At 43.1% G+C, this 18847-nt stretch overlaps 1 pseudogene; it reads right to left on the bottom strand.

Annotated features, from left to right (window-relative positions):
- Positions 1–18479: 18479 nt before the first annotated feature.
- On the bottom strand, positions 18480–18593 carry LOC136637756 (5S ribosomal RNA; annotated as a pseudogene).
- Positions 18594–18847: the final 254 nt, after the last annotated feature.

The raw sequence follows: 18847 nt of genomic DNA, 5'->3' as shown, positions 1-18847 counted from the left end.
CTCTTGGTTAGAGCTTCAGAATTTCCAAAGGTGCTCTGCAGAAGGACAGGCTCCATTTGTGTGTCCATGAAGAAAAAGTTTAATTACTAATACATAGTAGTAGTTGCATAGAGCTTTCAGTGAGCATGGAGCACTTCACAGGTATTATCCAGAATATGTTTTCTTTACAACAAAGCTGTGCGGTAAATAAAATCATCTTCCTATTGTAGCTGATAAACTAGCCCAAGGCCATCTACTGAGTTTATGTGAGAGGCATAATTCAAACCATGGAAACCCTTGTCTACAGCTCAGGGCACAATCCTACGCTGCGCTGGAACAGGCAAGCCAAGAGGCTTGTACTGTATCCAGTGTAGGATAGGGGCCCAAGGCGGCTCAGCCAGAGGTAAGGGGAAACTTTTCCCCTTACCCCTGGGTAAGGCACCCTGGCCCCTATGAGTCTTTTCAGACTTGCGCCACCTCTGAGTTGGCACAAGTCTGAAGAGAGTGAGTGGTTTCAAGCTGTTCCGATCTCCCTGTGAATGGGGGTTGGGATCTGGCATAACTGCTAGATCCCAGCCTTGCCTCCTGCTCCCTGCTCACCCGCCCCCGGGGAGCAGGGAGTGCTGGCACTGGGCAGGAAGAGGACACACTGCCGCAGGCGATAAGTGCAACTGCTAGTGCAAAATAGCCAACACAGACTTGAGAAGTCCCATTGTGGAACTTGGAGCTTTCCTTGAAGGAAGGAGACGTCCGGCTGCTTCCCAGCACCTGCTGGATACAGTGGTAGCCACTTTGGCACTGCTGCTCCAGTGGGCGCAGGGCAGCTCAGGATTGGGCTGCTGGTTCTCATCGGGCAATTTCTAGAGCATCCACAGGAGACTATGTTAGACTTCCATTTCTATTCTTTGGGCCTCTAGAGTGCTGTGAAACTCAAAATGCTGTCACCCACCAATCAAATGAGATTTAGCATGATCCCTTGCACTGCAATCCTATGGACACCTTCCTGGGAGTAAGTACCACTGAACAAACTGAGACTTACTTCTGAGTAGACATGCATATGATTGTGCTGTAAGACTCTCTCGTTCAGGGGTGTCAAACCTAAGGCCTGTGGGCCTAATGTGGCCCACAGATTTATCCAGCCCTCAGTCTCTCCTAACACCACTATTGGATGCTCTCAGCAGCTGAGCTGTGCTATGTCGCTGCTGAAAGCGCAGCTGGCATGATGATTGGGCTCTCCCATATCTTGTAAATGTGATCAAAATGTGCATGTTTTCTGTCATTTGCAGCTAATGAGTCCCTAAGTGAGGGGGAAAAAATGCTTATTTCTGGTCATGACCTGCTTAATAACATCACTTACAGCCTTCAGCCGGCACCATGGATACTAAGCCAGAACCACCATTCAGAGCGTGACACCATAGTCTTCCGAGACTGAAGGATGCCAACAACTAATGCAACGTATTTGACACCCCTGCTCTACTTATTGCCTCTCCTGCTATGAGGCCCCCAACAAGTCCTAACAGCCCAACACTCTGCAGGTCTAGGGCTTCGTTGTCTGTTCTGAAGGCTTCAAATGGTTGACAATATGGTATGATAGAGTCCTGGGAACATTCAAGGGAATATTTAGGCTCCAATGATGCCCCCCCCAACGTCCGCACTAGTGCAGTTGAACCAAAAAGTGTGTGCTGTATCCTATGGATGACAAGAAAGAAAACAGGAGGTAAGTAAAAATGTTTTTTACTTACCTCTGCATAAGCCCTTGGGTCACCTATGGGTCTCCTCAGAGATATGCCACCTATATAAGTCTGAGGCGGGAAAAGGGGCTGGAGGTTTTTGAAAGGGGATAAGATCCAGTGTACACCATTTCCACTAGATTCAAACAAAACTTGTAACAAAACTTAATGCTAGTTCTGTTTCATTGTAACAAATAGATCAGGAGCCAGATTAGGTTTCATGCCTGCCTGGGATTAACAAAACACTCATAATCATATCTACTCAGAAATAAGTCTTATTCAGTTGAATGGAGTTGACTTCAAACAAGTATGTGAAGACTGTGGTCTCTTATTAATGTGGTTTTGGTAATGCAGTGAGGCAGGGGATGAAAAGCAAAGATCCAAGGAAAGATAACACAGCTTCCCTGTTACTGCTCAACAACAAATGTCTTGGAAATTGTCTGCCATTAAATTATGCATCAGTAATTTTATTTTTAAAAATTACAGCAGTGGCTTTTATAACTATTAAAGTAAAAATAATAAAATCAGTGACTTTTTGAGTCCCTTTGGGGAGAAAGGCGGGGTAAAAATAAAGTTGTTGTTGTTGTTGTTGTTAAAGGAGAGGAATCTGTAGCAAGTATCAGAGATCTCTGATGTAAAAAAAAACCATATAAGGTGATAAAATGCAAAAATAAGCAACTATAACTATTGAGATTGCAATGATAGCTATGGATGTATGCAACAGCATTGCATTGACACTTCTGTATAACGCAACCCCCTAGCTCATTTAAGCCTTCATTATGTAAATAGTGCTGAATAATGTCAACTATAAACAGCACTGATTAATAACATATGAAATTAGTAAAGTGGAAGAAGTTTTGAAAACACCATTTTGAGTGGTGTGGCTGTAACAATGGCACTCTCAGCCTCTTCTTGCTTGATTTCCCAACATCTTAGCAAACAAGATCAAGCTATTAATAAATATTATGCTACAAGTGTTTTGTTGAGAAAACAGAAAGTGATTTCTTCAGAAGTTAGCACAGTTAAGCACTTGAAGGGTCTCTTAAGGCATTTTGGGAACTGAAATGAGCCTTCTACATACACACACCCTTTACAGTACATTTGTGACACTCTCAACTGGGTTAGGACTGTGTTCTTCTTCTGTAAAGTTACTATTTCTTCATTACAACCACATCTTTCATTTGTTAAATAAAGGCAGATTCATTCTTTTGGCCACCAGAGACCAAAAGAATGTAATGTAAAGAAAACCTTGGATTCCTCTCAGTAGGATGAGTTGATCAAACCTGAGATAACTTAGGAACAGATATGTTTTCCTCCATATTTCTCTGAATATGTTGGAGCAGACATCTGAGTGTCATATATTGGGAAGCATAGATGTTATACAAATAGCACCAACCATTTTTTATCCACAGATGAGTGGGTTTTCAGCTTTTTAAAAAACAACATAGATGTTATATAGCATAGTGCAGTGATTTTCAGACTTTCTCATCTTATGGCACACTGACAAGGCCTAAAATTGTCAAGGTACACCATCAATTTGTTGGCAATTGACAAGGCACATAACACTGCCAGCTGGGAGCTCACATCCCCAATGGCCCTGCTAATAAATGACTCTCCCCAAACTCACACAGCACACCTGTGGAACATCCACGGCACACCATGTCACACAGTGGTTGAAAACCACTGGCATAGTGGCTAAGAGACTGGGGGTACAATCCTGAAGCACCCATGGGCTGATGCACCTCCTCGGGAGGAAACATACTTTATGTCATGCTTACAGCACCCAGCACCAGTGCCAGGACTCAGTGGGGGTGCTGGTTTAGTTTAGGATTGGGCCCTAGAACATTCAGGTAGGGCCATTTCTTCATCACTTCACTTCACATGCAGAATTTATGCAGCTCCAGAATGCCTCAGAAATGGCAGAAGACAGTGTCCCATGAATCAAAATAGTTCTGCTTCAACCAGAAAGTATGATTCTAGCTTGGATTCTGATTTGGGCAGAATTCTGCCCCATCCACACCAATGAATGGTTCAAGAATGATGTACTTTGTCATAAGATCAATACAGACTTAGAAAAAGAGGTAATGGGCAAACTACTGTAACAGCTGTGTTGTTTTAAGTTCTGTTATATCTTGAATAAATCTTGAAAAATCTGATTTTTAAAAAGCAGGATATTATTACTCCGGATAAGAAATTGCTTCTGTTGCTGAGAGGGAATACTATGTTATTGTTTTGCAAAGGGAGCCAAATTACTGATAATAATACTTTGGTAACCTGGTCAGTGAAAAGAAATTTCAAATCACTTTATATTTCTTATTTGTACTAGTTAAGGAAATTGTCGTACGTCTTTGAAGTCACTCACTGCCCTGCCAGCCCTTTTCACTAAAAATATGTCAGGTTGCTTCAAGGATCTTTCCACCCATTGTACTCTCCAGCATTTGTTCTTATAAGAATGTTCTTCTATCTCCACATTTGCTCTTGACATACACTCTTGACTGTGTCTTACATTTTTGGCAGCACTGATCTGCCTGGGTGACAGTAAATCATGCCGGAAATACTAGTCGACAATTCTCTTTTAGAAGAGCTTCATACTTGAACAAAGCCATAACCTTGGAACTCATCTGCAGAGGATAATTTAAAGTTGTCATGTTCTTGGAACTTGAAAATTTTTTGAAAAGTTTCACCTCTTTCCTATTTCATTTGGTTTTAATTTGTTGTAAGCATTTACTCTTTGGGATGGATTCAGATATGTGGAAAAGGCAACAGATCGTTTTTTGAAATACAGGAGTGCACCCCTTAATGATCTTCTGGTCAGCGACAGATTGCATATGTGACGGCCGCCGCTGGTCAGTAGGTTGCACCCCCCCAAGCATCTGAAGCTAAGGGGGGCTCTGTTCCCCTCGCCTCTGGAATCTTTTCTGAGCCTCCCAGAGGCTCAGAATGCCCCAATCATGCAAGAGACGCGATTTCCGGTTTCCCAGAGGAAACCAGAAGTCGTGTCTCTCTCGCGACTCCGGCATTCAGAGTCTCACAGGCAGCTCACAGATACATGCTGACTCTGGGAGGCTTAGAAAAGCTCTGGAGGTGAGAAGAGCGGAACTTTGCCTTGCCTTTGGAGGCATCACATAGCATCAAGCTCCGTTTGACAACAAGTATGCCAATCTGCATCCCTGTCGTTAAGCGGTGCATGACTGTATACAGATTTGGGGTGCAATCCTAACCCCTTATGTCAGTGCTTTCCAGCACTGGCACAGAGGTGCCAATGGGACGTGTACTGCATCCTGCAGTTGACTGAAACTGCCGATATTGGTGAACACACCCCTCCTCTGAAGGGTCCTTTGAGCCCAGCAAAAAACTGGAAGTGGTGTTTTAAATGCATTATGAGGCTGGTTTTATGAAAAAAACCAGAAGTCATTTTTAAAAAAAAAAATTCTTGTGCTCAGTCTGAGCCCTGCGGAGGCTGTGGACAGATATTTGCAGCCTCTTCTGGTCTCAGAGCTTCCCTCGCCTCCAGAGGGGGTCATGCTGGGTGTGAGTGCAGGGTGTTCCCATGGACCCAATCCACGAATGAGTGAATCCGCAGATACAAGGTCCGTGGATACTGGCCCCTCTGTATCTTCAGCATGGACTGTTTCACAACTGTAGCCCTCCCATGCACAATTACAATAGAGTGATTTTACCTTGGTTTACCCAGGATGTGCAACTCATGATGGCTTACCTGACAACTCTGATCAACCACATGATGACCTATGGAAAATCGAAGATACATTTTGTAAATGTCATTAGTCTGAACTCAGCTTCAGGTCTAGTTCATCTGACAAAGAAACAAGTTTGGATCAATGAGATCTCCTGACTGAGTCATACACTGCCTCTAGGTCAGCCAAGCAAGTTACCAGAAAATAGGTAGGGCTGGCAGCTTTCCATGATGGGATAAAATAATATGGTTATTGTATGCTCTCTGACATGGTTTTCATTTGGCATTATGATCCTCATCTAGAATACAACTTAGAATACAAGTTAGAATGCAAGTAACGGACACACATTCCCCTGAGGGCTGGGGATAAGAACAGGTCCTCAGTTTGGCTGTACTGAGGCGACTAAACAGCCACCGGGTAGATGGGACTCCTTAGCCTGGGAAGGCAGCTCATCTGAGAGAAGGAAAACTCTGATCCCAAACCTCCACTGCCTTGTGGCTACATCCAGTTATGGAAAAGGCTTCAGGAGTCAACCTCGAGGCAAAATCTGGAGCCGGAATCCCTGAGACAGTTCATGGCTGAACACAGTCACGTTCTGGCAACTCCTGCGACGCCGCTGGAACCAACCGTATTGGCTTCTGCCTTTCCATTGGACCATTTCAGCGATGTGGAGAGGGGGGATTTGCTGCATGGGTAACAGTCTATTCTCCATATCTACTTTACCCAGGCTTTGCACACTGGAGAGGACACTCTGTTCCAGAACCACTATTCAGAGCGCGATACCATAGTCTTCCAAGACTGAAGGATGCCAACAAGAACAAGAATGGACACACAGCCCAATCCTATCCACACTTTCCTGGGAGTAAGCCCCATTAACTATAATGGGAGTTACTTCTGCGTAGACATGCATAGGATTGGGCTCACAATCTGGCCAAAGTTTAGCTTTACATCTCTTTGAGACTAAAAGCACAATCCTATTATACATTAGGCCTGACGCAGCAGATGCTATGCTGGCACTTTACACCAGCTCAAAAGCAATCAGGCAAGAAGGCCTGAACCAGCCTGCCAGTGCTATAACAAGGCCCCTGAGATGAAGGGGACGGGCGCTGGGGCAGAAGTGAGTTTTCACCAACTGGGACGGGTGCTAGAAAGGTGGTGGAAGGCAGAAGGGCATTTTGGGACAGCGGAGGGTGGAATAGAGGTGGGACAAGCCCGGGGCAGGAATGGCAGAAAAGGCCTTCATTGTATCCTATCTTTCCTCCCAGATCTTGTGGCATTACATTGGGCTTCCTGGATTTGCCCCAGTTTAATAGCTGGTGCAGGTCTGAAGAGACCCATAGGGCAGGCTGGGGCTTTAGCTGGCATAAGGGGGAAAATGCCCCTATTCTGAATAGACCACTCTCCTCCTCCTAACCTGTGCTGATATAGCAGGCCATACAGCTTGGCTGCACTAGCGCAAGTTAGGATTGGGCTGTCCATTGTAACTGTACTTTTCCCAAATTGTAAATTTCTAAAAGCTACATTTCCTCTATACTAGTACTCAGGAAAGTGCAAGGTATCTGCAGTACATAGTCTCCCATATACTGATACATCCAGTTTCATAAATGTTTGAGACAGGCATTTTGTTTTTCTCTCTGATTAAAATGTTTTATTTTCTGATTCTCGCAGGTAACTTCATCAGCTAATCTGTTAGTTGCCACTTTAAAAATGTTAGCCACTCTTTTCACAAAATGTTTAAAACGTTGAAAAGCCAGGGGATGATTATTGTTTCCATTCATGCATGTGTGAATTGCAAACATGGGAGCTAGGAAATGGTGATCAGGTGAGATTAATTGATGGGCTGGTGCATACTGGGAAATACAACAGGTTTTTAAAAAATGCCAATAGAGTCCCAATGACACATTTAATAAATTGAATCCGTTTGTTAAAGATTGGCAGCATGTAAGACCTTTATTGCCCTTTAAGCGGAATGTCATTCTGGTGTCATGGGTAAATGCACAAGGAAGATCTGAAGTCTTGTCCTTCACACACAGCACTGTTTATAAATACTTAAAAGTTGCAGAGACAGATAACTGTCAATCAGGCTTTTTTGTAAAAGCAGCCATTTTAAATAAGTTGTTCTTCTATGTGATACTAGTGCTTTGCTATGGTGTTTAACTAAATCCATTTTGACTCCAATAAACTTTCCTTTAATTGCAGTGAACAACTGAATTTGGGCACAACTACCCCTGGTCAGGCAGAACCCTGTAATTATTGAAAGTCATGGTTCCACTGATTTTTTTTTTTGTTTAACAAATTGTTATTTTTGTATTTTGAATTGGTTTTGTGCTATAATAGCATAGTACCCATGCTTTGCAAAGGTATTAAAAGTTAAGGAAAACAAATTAAGAAAAAGTATATGTAGTTTGAATAAAGCAAAGTGTGTTAATGCAGAAAAATGATGAAGTGAAATTCGAAATATAACATTTGATGAAATAACAAAGAGAAGATTGTAGTGAAAAAATATCGTGGAAAAATACCAATGACTTTTGGTTCTCTGCTTAAGGACCTCTTTGTAGACCACATTGGTGGTGCTCCTCTCAATTGCTAAGATCACCAGGCCGCTGAGTGAGCTCACTCTGGAGTGGACCATGTAGAACTGCCCATGTGAGAAGCAATCCTACCTCAAGTCAATCCCTGTCGCCTTCAGCAACTGCCCCAGGACTTGTTGATGGTCATAGCAAAGCAGACCTTGAGGGGGAACTGCAGCCCCTTGAACTCGAAGGGGTACTCTGATGGTCTGAGTGGCATGCGTGGTATGAATACTGATTCCCCCTGAGCACAGTCAGTGAACACTGTGACCTCAATGATGTTCCTGAGCTGGGCCTTCATTTGCAGCTTGGTGCCATTGCAGAGTTTGGGTTGAGGTTCAGAATCAACATTATGGGAGCCCCCACTTTCAGGAGAAGCTTATGGGCTGGGAAGCCAGGAAGGTTGAGGATGTTGAGGAACTCCACAGGGTACTGTTCGGCATGATCGGTTTGCACTGCTGAGTCCACAGATCTGTATTCCATTTTTGCCCCTTTGAATGACTTAAGTAGAATGTCAATAATGACAGCTGCCTTGTCGTTTCTGGGGGTCAGAATGGAATGGTTGCACAGTCACTCATGAACCTCTCTTTGATATCGGCAATATCAGGGTATATCCTGCTTGTGAGGTCTGCTAGGGTTGTCAGTAGTAAGCCCAGGCCTGCAGGGATGGTAGCCTTTCCCTCGAACTTGGGATACTCTCTGTTTCCTATTTTGAGTAGGAGTTCAGAGAATTGCCTAGCGGAGACCTCATCTCTCAAGTGGACCCTCGTGTTCTTTCTGAGAGTTTCCAGATGAGGGCCATAGATATGCTGCCTTGATGCATGCCTTAACCTTGTCAGCTCCCCTTGACGCTACTGGCAGAGTCTACCGGAAGTCTCCAGCCTGTAGCATGGCGATTTCCCCCATCACTCCATCGTTGCTGCACAGGGGTGTTTCTGCATGGATGAGGTTGAGGGGCAGCTAACTCTCTTCTCACTGGAATAAAGGAATAAGCAGAGCAATGCCTCCTGAGTGGGAAGTGAGACTGTGCCACACAACTCTCGAGCCAGTGCCCCTCCCTAACTCTGCCCTCACTGGAATGCAGGGATATGCAGAGCAAGGGCTGGGGGTAGCACAAGTTCTCAGGAGAAAGGCTTGTCAAAACTCTTGGGGTAGCAGAACTTCACACTGAGCCAGAAATGCACTGCAATTTACTGTTCCAAGTAAACACTAAAATGACTGCTATGTTTTCTGTTATTTTACTGTTACTACTCTTGCCATACTGTCATAGAAAGGGTTAAGTTAAACGGGCTGGCCTGGCCTCAGTTGCCATATAGGCCACGGGCATCTCTTGGGCAGTAGCACAGAGGAAACGCCAGAGAGACCTAAGTAATAGGAAGGGTTCAAGAATTCCTCCCCCCTCCCCCCCCCCCCAAAAAAAAATTAGATTTGCCCCTTTAGGGGTTTAGGGCGAAATTTTGAATTACGTTTTTAAGCGTTTGTATGGGAAACCTTTATAAGCAAAAACCAAGCCAACAGCTCATCAGGCCTAAGAGATATTGAGGAATCCATGAAAGCACATTTTACCCCTTTTTACCTCCTTAGGAGTCGAATATCTAAAAACCCCTTCTAAGTGGGTCCTTACATTATGGAAAGAATATATTCCCCAAAGTTCATCTTTCTAGGTGGTCTGAGTGTAGATAGATAGATAGATAGATAGATAGATAGATAGATAGATAGATAGATAGATAGATAGATAGATAGATAGATACATACATACATACATACATACATACATACATACATACATACATACATACATGAACCCTCCCCTGCTGGGCCCAATCCACCCACATCTCCTCCCCGTTCTGCCCTCTCCTGCCCTGTTCCTTGTGCCAGGATTACCTGCTCCAGAGGGCTTCCATCACTCTGCCAGCACATGCAGGAAGGCTCTGGCCTTCCAGCTGCTACATGGTCTTCCTGCACGTTTGCATCAGCCTGTGCCAGGGACACACATGTTCCATTGGTGCAGGCCTTGGTTAGGACTGGCTACTAGTCTTGTAGTATCAAAATCAATACATAAAAATGGTTTATCAATTAGCCCAATGAGAAAAATGGTGAGCCTCATGAGGAGTAGGCTGAATAGTAAATATATACTTATCCGGTATTGGATGGATTCATTGTGGCTCCAACCCCCCTAATTCTTTCCCTTAGCTCAAATACTCTTTTGTTCACTTGCAGCCTTGATGTGCTGCCAACACCTTAACAAGAGATTTCTGAAAGGCGTCTGATAAACACTGATCTCTGTGGAATCAAAGGGGCATTTGCTCTCAAGACAGGAGACTGGGAATCTATTCAATCGCTTTTTCTTGAAGCAAAAAATCAGGCTTCCTCACAGTCATAACCAAAGCAGAAAGCAATTAATTTGTATATGAGCTGAACTTGATGGAAAAATTCATGGCAGTCTCTTGACAAGTATATACGTTGGATTAATTGAATTAAAAATATGTCACTATTTATATTGAGGTAACAATTTGTGCTCTAAGGTCTGAGTGTTAAAAGCCTGATAAACCTGCTTTGGGAGAACCTAGCAATATCTAATAGCATCTTGGAAATACTAGAAAGCAGTAATTTGCTCTTAAATGCCCTTCTGTGTTCTCCAGTCCCCTGCCTCAGCCACCACTTCAGGCACAGCTGAACTGACGGAGATGGGACTGATATGCGCTTGAAGCGTTGGCCATGGGAGTAGATAATGCTCAGCATCCCTTCAGTAAAAGCCATCTTAAGTTTTGCTTTGACAAAACTGTTCCATTCTCGATTATTCATGCATTCCTCTTCCAAGCAGCAATACTTTTAAAAGCAGCATTATCTGCACTTAGCTGGAAGGCTGTCACATGGCCAGAGGAATGGAGTAACACGCCTCAGAGAAAATGGAGCAAGTCAGATCCATCACGACAAACTTGCTATTCCTTTCTATTAGCAATTAAAGTGTTGCACTTGTGTACACTGCTACATTAAGGGCAAGACCTGAATCTTTGCGATCCAACAAGGCTGAACCTCACTGGGACTGGTAAAGTGAAATACGTTTGTCTGTGCAGGGGATGCAGAGACACATCTATGAAACCTGCAAAGTACAGGTCATTGCTCCACCTTACCAACATCCCATAACAGATATGTCACTCATTATTAATATAATCTAACACATCAATACACTCAGCACTGAGATGGCATTATACACTTTATCCTGTTTAGCTGAAAAGAAAAAAAGCTGCTTCTTTTCACCCTCCTTGTATAAAACAGGCCACATCTGTGGCCACCTATACTTTCCTAATACAGGTGGAGCCTGTTTATCCAAAGATTTTACATCCATGGATCTGGACCAATGCAGGTCCCTTGTTGGGCCAGGCATTTTTGTTTTTGTTTTTTGTCTCCATGGGCCGTTCTGAATTCCACAGTGGCTTCAGAAAGCCCTCCGGAGGGAACTGGAGCACAGCTCCTATTCCCTTTGGAGGGCATAAAGGGCTGAAGATTGCAGATTCACTTATCTGTGATTTTCGGTATCTGTGTGGGGTGCGAGAATGGATCCCCTGTAGATACAAAGCCTCACCTGTATAAACAATTTCTGGTTATAATGAATTAATATATTCTTTGGCCATTTGGTTCATAAGAACATAAGAACACAATCATTTCAATTAAAGAAAACGCATTCCATTCTGAATATGGTGGCTTCTGTTAATCAGACTGTTAGTCATTCTCTACTTTGCTTCAAGGTCATAGATACGAACCAGGAGTTCCTTTGTCTGCCACACTATACAGTCCTGATCACTTCATGTCCCTGTAATGTGTGGCCTGTCGTAATTCAATGATTTGAAACAGTGCATCATCCAATATCCCCTTAAATTGCACTCTCCATTCCATCAAATGTGCAACTCCCAAGGAGCCTAAAATTCACCTCTCCAGACTGATCTGTATAAGCATGCCAGTTTATTGTAGCCCTATTACCACTGTATTGGATCCTGAAAGAGGATTTTTCTTTTCTTCCAGAGCTAGTGTCCTTCGTAACCTGCAGTTCTTTCTTCACAGTTCTCACGTATTTGCCCTTAGAAGTCTCTCTGGGCACAACCTTCCACTCTGACCTATCATGGATTAGAATAGAAATTCTGAATGACAAAAGCACACTGCTTGTGCTGAACAAATGGGTAATAGTAGCAACAGTAGCAGAAAAGACACATACTATGGGGCTAAGGTATTGTTTAGAAGTAACAGGAGCTGTAGTGGGATCTCTTCTACAACTACACTTAAATATTCCCTTTAGTTAAAAATGCCTGTATTAGGATCTTAATAAATCTGTAGCAGCAGCAGCAGCAGCAGCAGCAGCAGCAATAGTAATAATAGTAGGAGTAACAGAAGAAGAATATGAGTGGTGGTATACATGTTAGTCATAGTAGTTGTTGTAGTAATAAGTAGGAGAAGAACAAAAGACCTGCATTATATGCAGTAGTAGTAATAGCAGCAGCAGTGGCGACCCATCACTACTGCTTTACTAGTTTTCAGGAGGTTCCTCTGTGACTTTCATACACTTTGTAAGCTTCTCAGAGCCATCATCCTGACCTCTGGAGGAACAGAATGCTGGACTAGCTGAAGACTGATCGAATCCTGCAATTTTCACATAGAAGCCATCAAAATAAGGATTTTGCTTGATGTGCTCACCAACTCTGAGCAGTGATGTGCCATGAAAGTGGGTGGGAACTGTTTACAGAAAAGTAATAAACTTTTCTGCTAGTTTCATAGTCTGCGAGTTTCATAGATTGTATAAGCTATGCTTTATATAACCATTAAAAAGATCTAATTGAAGATAACTATCAGTAGTAACAGAAGACATTTTATCTGTCATGAGTACCCATTCTAGGACTAATGCAGTGTAATTGTAGGTTTCAACAGCACACTTTTGATCCTATTAAACTGCACACATAAATATCTTCAAACAGTGTATTGGATAAAATGATCTGAACACAAAAGTTGATGGGTCTACTTTTTTCAATTGAATTCCTTAAATACTTATAATTTTAACTTTTTCCCAAAGTTAAACTTCCTAACTGGAATTTAGATATTTGCCACATGGAGGCACTCTTATCCTGTGCTAGATGGCAATTTATGCTCCAAGTATTTTGTGCAATGAAACAACCATTCTTTTACTTCTTGTTTTGCTTCAAATAATCACTTGGGGATGGGTAATTAACAGTGGTTTGCATAGTTAAACTTTGACATTATACATTTATTACCTTGTAATTTTGGATGGAGTAAACAGTCCCTTATACTTTGAATAAAATGACCTGAATTCCTTGTGGAAAGAATGATAAAATGTTGTCAAGAATGCAACATTTGTTTCAAGGAAGAGGGTTGGAATGGCTTGCTAGCTGCAACTGAACACAAATTGCATTTACTAGAATTGTGATACGTTCTTTAGATCAGCATATGTTCTTCATATTCTGTAGGTGATAACATATAGCTATCTTTAGCAAGCAAAGAGGAAAGTCTTGGCATTATAATAAGGGATGAGTGGATGTCTCTGTTCCATGTTGCTATTGCTCCATGGGTTAGTTCTGCTCTGCTTTCCTCCCTGTTCAACAATGTGAATTTCCACAGTTAATGTCAGAATTTGTGCATGATGACCAGTTTGCTACAGTTTTCAGTTCAAGCCCTTTCCTCTTATAATGAAAAAGTGTGTATGTGCAGTGATTGAAACACACGTGCAAAAAGGAATGTTGATGTTTATTCAATGTACATTGATGTGTATTCAATATACAATGAGCACTCCTGTGCTCATTGATAACTGGCATGGAAAAAATGTCAACATTTCATGTTGTTATCATGCACAACAGCCTGAAAAAATCTGGAAACCGAAAATGAGGAGATGATGGACCACTAAGTCATTGGTGCCAACATATGAACCTGCCTTAGGGCTCAATCCTTTCCAATTTTCCAGTGCCAGCGCTACTGTGCCAATGGGGTATGCACTGCTTCCTGTGTTGGGGTAGCAGTCACAGAGGCCTCCTCAAGGTATGGGAGCATTTGTTCCCTTACCTTGGGGCTGCATTGAGGTTGCACCAGTGCTGGAAAGTTGGATAGGATTGGACCCGTAGACTGAACATAACCTGCTGGGCAGCCCAATCCTATCCCCAGCAGTGTTGCCAGGCACCAAAATGGCAACCACTGTAACCAGTGGCCCTGCTGGGGCCATAGGAGGTTTCCTCGGTGGAAGCCCCAAGCCCTGCAATGGGGCTTCTCACAGCTTTCCTTTCTCTAAAGATAGCTATATTATCACCTACAGAACATGAAACACATATGCTAATCTAAAGTGATAAAAAGCATATCGCCACATTTCTAGTAAATGCAGTTTGTGTTCAGTTGCAGCTAGCAAGCCATTCAAACCCAGTTCTTAGAAACAAATGTAGCATTTTTGACAACCAATGATCCCTTATCCCGAGGATACCTCTGGCTGCCTCCTTGGCCATGCAGGATAGAGCAGCAGCTGCACTGTACTGGTGAGCGATACCACTGTACTGTGGTGCAGTGGCCAGCATAGGTTTGGACTGCCCAGTTCCACTAGCGCACCACTTCTGAATCCGAGTGGGATTTCAAAATCAATTTGTGATATGGTGGGGGGGAAGGGGAAAGGGACATTTCAAGATTAAAAATTTGCTAAAATTCTTTGGGCATGCCCAGATTAGGACTTTGGGTTCTAACAAATAAATTAATCTCTTATTTTGTTTTAAAAAGGTTAGAGATCCTACCCTGAAGATTTAACATTGATTCTAAATTCCTTCTGTTGAAAAAGAGAGAGAACTTTGCAGAAACCCAACAATTTAACATATCCAGGTTGGACGACCATGGCTATGACAAAAGATTAAAATCCATGTTGTTAAACAAGTCCGATGTTTCATTCTGCAATTTTTTCAGCACTTTGTCATGGAAACAAGCCTGGCTAGGACACATTTGCAAGAAACCCTCTCTTTTCTAAAACTCTAAACTTTGTATGAGTGTAAACTTCATCAGCATTTCAGAATTCAGATTTCAAAAAGTGAAAAATGTCAAAACTTTGTTTTGGAGGTTTGACTTTGTAGAATGATTTTTAAAATAGAGATCTCTAGTGCTGCTTCACGTTTTTTCAGTTGCAACCGGTTATGGCCGCCATGAGAGCCAGAATATTGGAATGGATAGTAAATTGACCTGAATGAGTCAGACTGTGGTTTCTTTTTCATTTTTAAGCCTAATTGTGTAAATAGAACACAGTGGCTGGCTTCCCAGATTCTTAGTTTGTAGTTGTCCTTTGAGATACATACAGACAAAAACATTGTGTCAGCTAAAGTTGGGTACAGAAATGTAGGAAAGGCTAATTAAGGCAGAGATTACCAGCAAGTTTCTGGATGTCCTGTTTCATCGAACAAAAACTGTTCCTAACATTATTCTTCCCACAATACTGCCTGTATTGTGCAAGTTAGATCTGCCAGTTAGATCTGCCACATTTTACAACACATGATTGACAATAGACAATAGACAGCAAAATCAGGAAGTATGTCAATTCATGACTGGGATAAAAGTTTGCCTGGATCAAAGTTGTCCAAGCTCCATGCACGGGCACAGGGCCGGCCACTTCCCCCCTTTTAGTGGGTGTCTATATTAGCTGTATATGTATTAGCTATATGTGTGTGTGCTGCCACCGCCCTTTTGGCTGAAGATTGATCAGGAAGGGATGCAATAGCTGAAGTGTCTGCCAGTCAACAGCCATCTCTTTCCCCACTTGATCACTCTCCAGACTCTAGAGAATGATCAGGAGTGGAAGAGGAGAATGTTGGCTCTTGACCAGCCCCAATGAAGAATGATTCAGAGTCAAAATTCCAATATGATTTAAAAGAAAGTAAAACCAGGTGCTTATGAACATTTTTTTCCGTCCTCCCTTTGGTTCTTTTTATAGTGATCAATAATTAGTGTGACCTTAGAAAACATATTCACAAAACCAATAGAAGTTGATTCTTCTTGGTCTGGCTTTCCTGATAGCTATATTAGGCGCCCCACTCTTAAGCAACATGTTGTAATGAAAGATCAGAAGATCATCAGGGGGATGATATGATGTTGACAGCTATTCCATGTTTTGACAGCTGTTTGACAGCCCTGGGAAGGGCAGGGCTGGCTCCACAGCTGTAATCAATCAAGGCCAATGGAGACCTGCATCAACACCTGAGCTTCATTTGACCTTGATGGGACTTTAAATGAGCTAACAAGGTAGCTCACAGCTGAGCTGCATTTGGACTTAACAAGGGGCTGCAGGATAAAAGGCAGCTTCAGAAGGACTTGAGGCTATCTGACCCAGAGGAAACCTGACCAAGAGCTACCTGACCCAGACCTATGCTACACCAGGACCCCAGACCTACAGGACACGGACGGACCAGGACCTACAGGAGAAGGGGACTGCCAGGATACTGCTGGAGGACTCTGCTACAGAGGAAGGGACTCTGCTGCAGTGGACTGCTACGGGAAGGATTGGACTGCAGAATACTGGACTGGACTGGAGGCTTCAGACTTCTACCCACTAAGTTAAGTGGAGTTTTGGGGAGGTAAAGTCTCTGGACAAGAGGAATTGCAGGGAGTGTATGTGTTTGTTGCAATAAATTCTTGTTAATTGCTCAACTGATAAGGAGTTCTGTTCTTTGCACACCACAGCTGTTGTTCTTGGAAAAGGAGGTTGTTAATTAGCCAAAAAGTGGGCATTAGAAGGGAGTTGGAATATTTGGACAGGACAAATTGGCATAGTCGGTAGGATAGGGAAAATTGGGATAGGACACATGTCTGAATTTGCTATTGTTCCCCCCCCCCATACAAAGGTCGCTAATAGCCTATGGGCCATTTTGCCCATTCTATGGGCCTTTTGCGAATCCTGAACAAGCATTCGGCTGCCACAAAAGTCCCTACAGCAGTGGAAACATTGTGTAGCTGAAACATGTAATGGAGCCACTAGCAGAAACAGTCAGTGGTGCTGTGCATGAACCAGGCTCAGCTGGACAGCAAGCAATGCTGGTAGGTTGTCACTAGGGTTGAGATGTGTGACGGGAGGCGGAGTAATGGGGAATTTCAGAGGAGGAATTGAACTTAAGTTGGGAAGAGAGGAGGTGGATCCAGCAGCAGTCACACACTCTGGATCCTATCACCATTCCCTGGAATGCATCCCACAGCCCAATTCTAACCTGCCATGGAGCAGGTACACCATTAGCCCAGCCCTGCATCCAAAGCAGGGTTGGACCCAAAAGTGGCTTAGCCCAGGGCAAGGGGAATTGCTTTGCCACAATTGCTTCACCCAGTGGGGCCACTTGGCTCTGCAGCACCTCAAGAGGCTTCTGGAGGCCGGCACACATCCATGCACTGACCTCCTTCCTCTCTTGGTGGCGCAAAAGTGCACTTTCAGGACACCTATGCCCTTTTTTGGATTGCGCCCTCAGTTGCACCCTTGAACTTATGCCAGCTCAGTGGCTAATGTGGGACCCAGGAGAACCATAGATAGCCTTCTGGTTTGCCTCTCTGGCTATCTCCCCCCCCCCCCCAGCATGCAGAACAGCCTCTACTGATGGTGCTACATGCTATGAAGTGGCGGGGGATAGGATTGGGTTCTAAGTGAATTATGCTTTTTTGATTTTACACCGTAAGTGGTGCCTGTTGTTAATTTGGCAAGTCGACTGGTGGAATCCTTAAAACACTGTCCTGTTCAAATGAATAGAGAGAGAAGAAATTGTTCATTAGGCCGTCAATCAAGAAAGCCATCTGTTCTAACAGGATTTTTCAACCTTATCAAGTGTGAGGATGGTGAAGGCTGATGATTAAATTCAAATACTGATGAGTTTTAAACTAAAATACTGAGAAGGATTAGTACAGTGAAAAATATCCATCCAGCATTCTCTAGATGTAGTAATTTGCATTATACTAGATATTAAATAAAAAAATTTTAAAACTTGGCATTACTGGGTGCACAGAGTCAGTTATGTCTGTTATTTCAGCTCTCATTTAGCCATGTTAATGGTTCAGTTTATTGAGTACCTTGCAGGACCATTGCACACAATTTTGTATTCTCCTGTATTCTCTCATCTAAAACTAGATATTTGTTATGGTCAATAATGATTACTCTGTTTAACTATCTGGGGCTGCAATCCTATGCACACTTACCTGGGAATAAGCCCCATTGACTATAATGAGATTTACTTCTGAGTAGACATGCATAGCTTGGGCTGTCATTTATTCGAACATAGGAGAAATTACCATACTTCTAGAATCCAACTCCAGAAATGGGTACACTCAGCCTTAGACAATTCCATGAAATGATTCTTTCCACTTGACTCAAGAAATAGATTATTTGTAGAATTTGAAAGCGCACTGTGGATTCTGAAGTGAACTACTACATTCTCTGGTTTGTGCCCTCCATTGCCCCAAATTGTACTAGGCCTGGTTGGCAACCTTCAGTCTTGAAAGACTATGGTATAAGCCTACAGCACCCGGTATTCCCAGGTGGTCTCCCATCCAAGGACTAACTAGGCCTGACCCTGCTTAGCTTCTGAGATCAGACGAGATCAGGCATGTGCAGGGTAACAGTTGACAGAAGCTTCTACTTCTAAGCTCTTCCTTGATGACATTTTTGACATATGCCAAGGCCTAGAGGCCTCCATGCCTGCAGTTACCTTCACACAAGAGTGCAGATTGGACTCTCCTTGCCGCCCCTCCTACTGTCTTAATGGAGCCATCAGAAAAATAAGGAAGGCCATTCATACTATGCTGATTTATACTTTTTGGTTTCAAAAAGCAATGCAATGCACCACATTTTCCCCAGCAATGCATCTGCAGAGTGATTGTT

The sequence above is a fragment of the Tiliqua scincoides genome, chromosome 1 (genome assembly GCF_035046505.1).
Source record: "Tiliqua scincoides isolate rTilSci1 chromosome 1, rTilSci1.hap2, whole genome shotgun sequence".
Classification (NCBI taxonomy): Eukaryota; Metazoa; Chordata; class Lepidosauria; order Squamata; family Scincidae; genus Tiliqua; species Tiliqua scincoides.
Note: the sequence above shows the minus strand (reverse complement) of the source record. Positions and strands in the feature narration are given on the sequence as shown.